At 41.3% G+C, this 6,200-nt stretch overlaps 2 protein-coding genes across 10 annotated transcripts in view; one reads left to right on the top strand and one right to left on the bottom strand.

The window, feature by feature from the left end:
- The window catches only part of CGN (cingulin), a 57,988-nt gene extending 55,817 nt beyond the window's left edge, over positions 1 to 2,171 (top strand). For all 4 annotated transcript variants that reach the window (XM_078382202.1, XM_078382201.1, XM_072984170.2 and 1 more), the window contains one exon: positions 1 to 2,171. This exon is cut by the window's left edge and continues 1,942 nt beyond it. The gene's annotated coding sequence lies outside the window, so the exon portion shown is untranslated.
- LOC140702826 (uncharacterized) overlaps positions 1 to 3,876 on the bottom strand; it is a 72,081-nt gene extending 68,205 nt beyond the window's left edge. For 4 of the 6 annotated variants that reach the window (XR_013539416.1, XR_013539417.1, XR_013539418.1 and 1 more), the window contains exons 1-2: positions 3,743 to 3,876; positions 1 to 3,151 (exon numbers count right to left, since the gene is read on the bottom strand). The exon at positions 1 to 3,151 is cut by the window's left edge and continues 26,920 nt beyond it. The gene's annotated coding sequence lies outside the window, so the exon portion shown is untranslated. The other 2 variants (XR_013539420.1, XR_013539419.1) reach the window with 2 other exon arrangements.
- Between the last annotated feature and the right edge of the window lie 2,324 nt (positions 3,877 to 6,200).

Here is a 6,200-nt window from a genome sequence, read left to right on the forward strand (position 1 = left end):
CATTCTCTCCACAAGCTGGGTTTAGAGGATGGTAAATTGAGCATTGGTCCCTGCACGTGGACACCTTACTGACCATGTGTTATGTGAACTTTCCCTTTGTAATCCCAGTTTCCCAGAAGGCTGGGTATTAGAGTGTTTTGCTGTGCTGCTTGGTAGAATACAGCTGTGCTATCAAATCTTCAAAAGGGCTGCTTTACCCATCCTAATTTTTCTTAAAAATATCCACTTCAGATATCCCTATTTTATCTTTCCAGGCCTTGCACCAAGTGCCTTATTGTTGATTTGTCCCAAGAGGGGAAACACTTCTAATGTATTTTTCTGAACTGGAGACAAACCGTATGGTTCATGTTGGGAACTGAAATATTGTTGACATAACATACATCAATACTGTAGCATTTGCACATACATGTGCTTTTACACCAGGGAAGAACGCAGTCTTGCTGTGTTTCCCCTCCTAAAATGTGGCATTACAGTCTCTCTCGTTATAGCAATAAACTTTTTTTTTCAAAGAGGGAGAAGTTCAGGTTCCTGCCTGGATAGCTGTTTTCCACTTCAACTGAGTCACTGTGAAGGATGTGATGGTCAACTGCATAGGTAATTTGGATATTGCTGAAGGCAATCCTAGAACTTAATTGATTTTTTATTTATTTAAAGAGACGAAATATGTCCTGCAGAAAATACTGCAAGATTAAATCCTACATAGCCATTGCTTTTGATAGGCTGCTGGCAAACTAAGTAACTTTTGGGAATATACCTCTAGGAAGAGTTGCAGAAGATTAGGAGTTTGGCCAGGATGGAGACAGAGGGTAGAAAAACTATTTTCTAAAACAAGTCCTCTGATCCTGAAAGGCTAGCCTTTGCTACCTACCCTTCTATCACATCATATTCTGTAACTGCGCCTTAATGTTTGAACTTCTGGTGGTGATGAGGGATACTATTTCCAAAATGACACTGGATTTTCCAGAGCAGGTGCTCCTGGGTCCAAGCCTGGTACTGATGGCATGGAAGTCATTTCCTCCTGCTGTAATTGCTGGAGGAAGACAAATATGCCAGGATTAGGGGTGGACACCACCACCCCATTTCTTTACTGTGAAAAGGACTGACCTTTAGGTAGCTACTATGCATGGACTCGGAGACGTAACCGTACAGTGTCAACAGTGGACCTACCATCTTACTTGTGCATATGCCACTTGTCTAACATATTTGCAAGAATGTGATCCTGTACGTCCAGGGGTAGAAAGCTGCTTCTCCCCTATATCATCAGCAAGGTGTCACTTTGCAATAACTTGAATTTTGGCAAAACAGACAAGTCCATGACAATGGCGGCAACTGAAGTGTGTTTGTAAGAAAGAGGTCACTTGTCCCATTGTTTCCTGGCTATAATTATTGCTTGTATGTTTTCATACTACAGATTCCCCATAAATACTCTGAAAATTCTAAGCCCAAGCACATTAAAAGTTTTCTCATATTGGGAATTCAGTAGAATTACCTGATCCACAAAGCCAGCGTGGGTCTTTTGTTATCAAGCGTGCTAGAAAAACAATTATTTAAAACTGACTCACGTACTCAAATGACATGATTCACTTTAAACTGCATATTTGGCGAGATAGATAATAATCCTTTAGAAAAAGTAATTTTCTGTTCCAGCTGTTCACCTGAGATCAGTTTTTGTTTATGCATTTGTGATCATAAAGATCCGGGGTAGTGTTTCCTACTCCAACACTGTTTCCAAGCAACTGAACCACTCACAGATGATGGATCACAATAACAAAATAATACTATAATAACAAACTGTGGGGTTCTGGGTACTTAATAGATCTTGCAGTCAATAAGAAGTGGTTTATTGGGGGCCAGATGTACAATGTCAAAGCTCACTTCTTAAAAGTGGATGTTTTGAAAAATATGAACCTCCACTTTTTTTAAACAGTAATGCAGTAATTTAGACGTATATAATGTAGTGGGGAGAAAACTGATCAAGTTGGAATGTTTACTATTGATTGTGCAGACATCTCCTACCACAATAGATTTGTACAGTTTTGCAATGGCTGCTAAAGTGATCTGGATTGTTTTTATTATTTGTAACTTTTGATTTCCCTCCAGATTTATTTTCCTTTTATTAAAAAATTAAAAAACTTGTACATTGATTTTTTTAAATAAAAAGTCCTATGTAATTTTGGCCTTCCGACCTCATTTCTTCCCTTCTCAAATTATTGTGGCTAAAACCTTAGGTAGATGGTTTTTTTTTGTCATTTAAATTTAATATAGACTGTATTTTCAGTAGTATTAATTTCAGACAGTTCTGGGACATGACCTGAAGGAAGAGGAAGATAAAACTTTATGAAAGCAAATAAATAATGGAGGGGAGACCAGAACAATTGAAATATACTGCAATATTTAATGTGTTTTACAGACCTGCCATTGCATTTTCAGGGTGAAAAAAAGACTCAGAAAAGTCTCTCCTTGATCATAAAGAAAGAATGAAATAATTCTTTATTTGGCATAGTAATCATAACTATACCGCTATTATGAAAGGGGGATGAAACTCATACTGTAGATACCCTACATTTTACTGTGTATTTCATAACTGAAGAGCAAGGTAAGAGGAGAAACTAGTCATGCAAAGTTCCATTTTTATAGGCAAATTTACATGGCACAACATTTGCTATAAAAGGGATGGGTTTTTCTCTCCTTGGAAAAGGCATGGGGAGTGCTTCTGTTTTCCTACCTGCTCTTGAACCCTATAAAATCCTAGTAGCAGGATGTGATCTCAGGTAGCCTTCTCCTATTCCCCTGCCCTGTTTTCTTTCCTTTTTTAAAACCACCTGGATAAACATCTATTATTTTTTTAATCGCTGTAAATCATAAAAATCAGTCTTTTTAAACTGTCTAAATAAAACTGTGATTTAAATCTATTTGATTTATATAAAATCCATCCTGGAGAAAAAAAGAAAAAAAACTTACATGTCTTCACAAGGATGCTTCTTATGCCCCTTTCTTGCTTTCTTTTACCAACATTGGGTTTAGAGTCCAGTCTTCCACTTTTTATTTTAATTTTATTTTATGCTTACCTCCTGTCTTTTTTTGTTTCTGCCCTTTTTTTACCTCAGCAGCATCTCAGAAAGGCCTTCTCTCCTTTCTTCTTCTTCACCACCTCGGGTAAAAGGAAGTAAAAATTAAAAATAAAGAAGACAAAAACATGGTGGCCCCTTAAAGAAGACTGTTATCTTTTTAATATGAGCTTTCGTTCCTTAGAGACACATCGCCTCAGAAAAGCTATGCAGGAATGTGCTCGAGCTCAGTATCCCCTCACCCTCATTTTATCTTAGCCTTTCCTCAGGAATCTCCCGCCCTTTTTTAGGGGCAGGCGGGCGGGCTGCTGCCCCTGAGGAAATATTTTTCTTTGGCCTTCCTCACCTCCCTTTTTATTTTCACATCAGTAACGGGGCAGCCCCGTGTTAAAAAAGTTCCCTCTCCTGTTCTCCCCCTCCCTCCCACTTTTATTTTATTTTAGTTCATGTTCATTTTACCTCTGCCCCGTTTCCTCAAAGGGAGTCTTCGGAGCAGCCTGTTAAAAGTGACAATATCCCTCCCCCTATACAGTATATTACCTCAGGTACTTTCCCCAGCACGGCCTCTGCCCCCTTTATTGTTTTTTTTTTAAACACAGTCAGCCGCCTTGGCTACATGAGGAGAAAGGCGGGCATACAACTCCTCTAAATAATAAATACATTTATAAGTTTACCTCACGACGCCCGTCGGCTTCCTTTCCTTTTTCTCCCCCCCTCCTCCCTCCCTCGAGGGCAAATAAATAAATGCATACATACACAAATAAAATAAATAATTAAAAAAAAAAACAATCCGCGGGGGGTGGGTATGAGAAAGAGGAAATAAAGCCGCTACCACGCCCTTGGCCTCTCCACCCCCCCCCCCCCCCGGCTTCGAGGCACTCTCCCCTCAGGGCTGGTCTCGAGGCCCCTGGGCCCAAAATGGCTCCCGTTGAGGCCAAGATGGCTCCCGTTGAGGGGGGGGAGTGTGGAGGGGGGATGTCAAGAAACGAGGCTGCCGTCGGTCTTCCTCCCGGCCCTTCCTCCCCTGGGCGACTTTTCCTCCCTCAGGCGGAGGGCTGGGGGGAAGCGAGAGAGAGAGAGAGAGAGAGAGAGAGAGAGAGAAGGAGAAGGGCCTTGCCACGGATGGCCGCAGTCGGTCGCAGCTCCGTTGGGGACGGTGGGTCCGCCTTGAGGGGTCTCCGAGACAAGTCGCCAATCAAGCAAGCGGGAGAGGAGGGGAGTTTGAGAGGAAAGCCGTTGGAAAAGCGGGTTGATGGTTCATTGCAATCACCTGAGGCTACTTGTTGGCCTTCCTTCTCTGATCCTGAGGGTTAACGTGGGACGGGCAAAACTATCCATCGCCTGCATCCCTCCATCCTTTAAAATCTATCTATCTATCTATCTATCTATCTATCTATCTATCTATCTATCTATCTATCTATCTATCTATCTATCTATCTATCTATCTATCTATCTATCTATCTATCTATCTATCTATCTATCTATCTATCTATCTATCTATCTATCCTTTTAAAGACCTGTTTCTAAAATCATGAAATATTATCTATCTACTTCTACAGTCTACCTACCTAGTTTTAAAAATCTATTACTGTACCTGTTTACTTTTTAAATCTATTTATTTATTCATTCATTCATTCATTCATTCATTCTATTTATACCCCGCCTATCTGGTCATTGCGACTACTCTAGGCGGCTTCCAACATATTCTATCTACTTTTTAAAAAAATCTATCAACGTTTAAAATCTATCTAGCTATCTACCTACTGTATTTCTTAAATCATTCTCTCACACACACACCATGGCTCGCAACCTCGGATCCCCAGAGGTTCTTGCACTACAACTCCCAGCAGCCTTCAATACGAGCTGGGCTGGCCCGGATCTATGGGAGTTATAAGTCCAGAACCTCTGGGGACCCCAGGTTGGGAACCGCGGGTCTGCGTAGACATCTATGTCTGGCTAGCAATCCACCACATCTGGATTGGTTCCAACCTGAGGAAGCATGGTCTACAGCTTCCTCAGCTTGGAACCAATCCAGATGTGGTGGATTGCTAGCCAGACATAGATGTCTACGTAGGAGAGGGAATGCTACTTTGAACTCTTGACTTGATTTGAGAATATTCATTTTCCAATTTGTTAAAAAAAAAAAGAATAATTCCTCAGTAAACCGACATGCAATCCCATCCTGAAGCACTCCTTTGTCTACAGAGAGCAGTGCTTGATGTATGTCAGTTTACCGAGGAATTATTGTTCTTTTTTTTAACAAATTGGAAAATGAATATTCTCAAATCAAGTCAAGAGTTCAAAGTAGCATTGCCTCTCCTGGCGTGCTTCTGCCTCCCGGGAAAGCGTTCAAAGGCCTTCACTTGCTGTTTACAAAACGGCTTCCTTTTGAGGTGTTACTTGCATGACTCTCTGCTTGCCGTCGGACTTTGCAAGCAAACATTGTACAGTCAAATCCACCTTGCTCCGGGTTGCACCTGGCCAAAGGTACCGTCATCACATTCCTGGTTGCTAGGAGACCACCAGAATCCCAGAAACCAGGAATCTGGGTTTATTAATAGCATCTCAGCTCAGATATGACAACTTGGTAGCTGGTGGAGCCAGTCTGGGGCTGCTCCATCTGGTTCCCAGAACGTACTGGATCATCCAGCTATACTGACTGGTGTCACAGTGTCCCTTAGGGGCAGTTCTTATTTGAGAAGCCATGAGCTGCACTTGGCACATTTTTTAATTTCTAATCTTGCCCGTGCTGTGCTAGTACACACCATCTCCCAGTGATACTTGGTCTGTGTTACCCAGTCAAAGAAATCTTAATTAGTTTATCGCAATCATTCGATTAAGCAACCGATTTAGTTTGCACAAAGGGTGGAAAGAGTTTAAAGAAACAGTTTATTGACCAGTTTCCCAAAGCTCCACCACATTCTTAATCAAACTGCAGCCGAAAGCTTGTTTACTTAAAATTGTTGCCGTTAGTGGCTTACCCCATTACTTAATGATTCACAGCTTTCAAAGTGGGGTCTGGACCTATGCAAAATTTAATGTCTCTCCTGGCCAAAATTAAAAATCCCTCTGCAAATTATGAGCTCTGGTTTCTGCAACAACAGTCTGACTTTTCAGCCACTTTTGGCTGAG

Source organism: Pogona vitticeps, chromosome 15, assembly GCF_051106095.1.
Source record: "Pogona vitticeps strain Pit_001003342236 chromosome 15, PviZW2.1, whole genome shotgun sequence".
NCBI lineage: Eukaryota > Metazoa > Chordata > Lepidosauria > Squamata > Agamidae > Pogona > Pogona vitticeps.